The following is a 2,865-nucleotide window of genomic DNA, read 5'->3' as shown; positions in this document are numbered from 1 at the left end:
CAGCCAGTACCAGTTCATGGTGGGTGGTCTTCTTATCAGGAGAGAGTTACTGAATTCAGTCTCTTGTCCAATCAAAGCTGTAGTTCAGTGTTTGGGACAGGAATTAGTGATTAGGGTTTGGCGATGAGCTACAAGTGTTTTCATTTTGCTTATCTCAAGGCCAGTGTTTATTTAGCTGCTAGAGAAAAGAGAAAAACCTTGTGGCAGTTAGACCATAGTTTACTCTTTAAGTTTAGGGTGCTTGACTTAACCCTGGACTGGCATGGCCTAAGGTCTTGTTTATAATTTGCTGTCTCATTCCCACAAAAAGTCTGCTGTGCCAGTCTTATGATCTCTATATTAACATTAATGCTGGTCATTTGTTGTGTCTAAACCATAAACATGAGAAGGTATAATGAGACATGTGTGACTTCCCATCTCATCATGGCCAGGAGCTCAGTTGTAAGGTTTTTCTGGGTCCCCTTGGCTAAGGGGAGTGTCCTGTAGTTGGTGGGGGCTTAAGATTTTATTTTTAGTTTACCATTTCCAGAAAAGGAAAGGCTGCAGATAAACCTTAAATATCCTGCACTTGTGTTTCAAAGCAATAAAACAGACCTCTTAAGTACTAATGGAGTTGTGTACAATTTATATGGTGGCCACTTTCCTTTCTAGCCTGGAAGCCCTGTGAGGACAGAGGTCTTGACTTTTTTATTCCTTAACATTTTTCTTACCCCTAAGTTAGCACATAGCAGCAGCTACACAGATGGAAATCTCTCTCTTCCCCACAGTTTCTACCTTTAACAATTCTCTCTGCCAACATGCAGGGTCACCCTGTAGTCTTATAGTTTCCCCAACATCTAACATATGTTCTTCCAGTACCTGGAGACCGAGATACTGCAGGGCCAGACAGCTGTGTTCCTAGCAGAGTGACAAGTAAGGCTTTGTTGAGCTCTTTTTACCTTATTCACCTTAGAGTCCAAGCTGACCAACTCAAAACTACACACATCAAGCCAGAAAATCACCAGCCTCCAAGGGTCAGCTCTGATCTTACAAGAGCTCATTAGAGATGAAAAACTGCTTTGTAAATTCCAAAGCATATCTCTAGCTCAAGACTGCCTCTCTTCACATTGTATTCCCAGTGGCTCCAGTAGGCAAAACCCATGGCAAAAATTGTTAATTTTGGAGACATGTTCTGTTTCCAGTATTGAGAATTTAAATTTCAAGCTGCCCACTAGCTGCAAAAAGTGAGGAAGTTGTGTCCCACTCATTTTCCTCTGCAGTTTTCCCTGATCAGTGTGTTCCCTCTAGAATTTATGAAATTGAAAGCATTTAACATTTTGTACCAATTTTATATTAATACATCTAGCTGTAATAGCCACAAAACACAAAGCCATTACACATTTTTTTTTTTTCTATTGCAAACTACACCCATAGCAGTAAATCCAGCATTTGCAGTTAGGTTAGCATTACTGTTGTGGGACAGATCCAGATTGGAAAACAGAAGGGGTGGGTAAAGGGGGAGGCAAAGAAAGAGGCAGCTCTTGCAACAAGGTAGCAGCTGGGCTGAAGAGGAAGCTGGATGGAGCCTTTGCACCCTCCCCATCCTCCCAGCCCAGCTTTGCTCTAGCCCTGAGAACTTTTAACATTTTGGGGGCACCCAACATTCACCTTTAAAATTTTTCACTGTTGTTTTTTTCCTTCCACCTGAAGAAGAGATCATGCAGCTGTATATTTTCCCCCTCACTTCATCCAGCATAGCTCAAAGAGGCCAGGGTTGGATCCATTTCTAATCCCATAGGTCACTGTGGCTTCTAACAGCAGACAGCAGTTCAGCTGCTGCTCTCAAACCCTGGAGGGCTCCATAGACACCCAGGTATCAAAGGCTCATCACCATTCCCCTTCTTTCTTCCTTTTCCCAAACAGTGATAGAGCTAAATCTTCATGAGACATGGTTGTTCTAGCAGATTCCACTTCTGGGCGAGATGCAGTGACTCATACCTGTAATCTCAGCACTTTGAGAGGCTGAGGCAGGATCACTTGAGGCCAGGAGCTCAAGATAAACCTTGGCAACATAGTAAGACACCCCATCTTTACAGAGAAAAAAAAAGCCCAGAATGGTGGCATGTGGCTATAGTCCCAGCCATTCAGGAGAATACATACCTGTAGTCATAGCTGAGGCAGGAGGATCACTTGTGCCCAGAATATGAACCTGCAGTGAACTATTATTGTGCCACTGCACTCCAGCCTGGGTGACAGAGTGAGAAGGAAAAAAAATTTACTTCTGATGGCAACTGTATAGGTGATTCCCAAGACCACTTCTGGGTTAAACAAATTGCTAGGAGGACTGACAGGACTTGGCATATAGTCACACCATGGCTATGATTTATTACAGCAAGGTCAGCAAAGGGGAGAGGTCATAGGGCCATGTCCAGAGGAAACCAGGCACCAGTTTCTAAACATCATCTCCTAGTGGAGTCACATACGACGTGCTGAATTCCTCCAGCAACATGCTGTGACAACAAATGTGAAATTCACAGAAGCTCCTTAGAGACTCAGTGTCCAGGCTTTTTATTGGGGGCTGGTCATGTAGACACTGTCTACTGTGCATACACCAAAATTCCAGATTCCCAGAAAAAAAAAAAAGGCAGGTGTTCCTCTAAAACTGTACTGTTTAGGTACAGTGAGCTACTTGGTCAGTGACGGTGGAAGGAACCCTTCTGAAATCCAGGTTCCCAAACCTTCCCAAAATTCACGTTCTCAGATACCAGCCAAGGATAGGATAGCCACCTCAGGACACTTCAATGGCAACTCTATTTCAAATGATTATTAGTTTGCAATACTGTCAATGGTTCAACCCCTGTTTGAGGTTAGTTCTGAGTTCAGACT

Source organism: Cebus imitator, unplaced genomic scaffold (assembly GCF_001604975.1).
Source record: "Cebus imitator isolate Cc_AM_T3 unplaced genomic scaffold, Cebus_imitator-1.0 Scaffold603, whole genome shotgun sequence".
Lineage (NCBI taxonomy): Eukaryota > Metazoa > Chordata > Mammalia > Primates > Cebidae > Cebus > Cebus imitator.
This window is presented reverse-complemented; position numbering follows the sequence as displayed.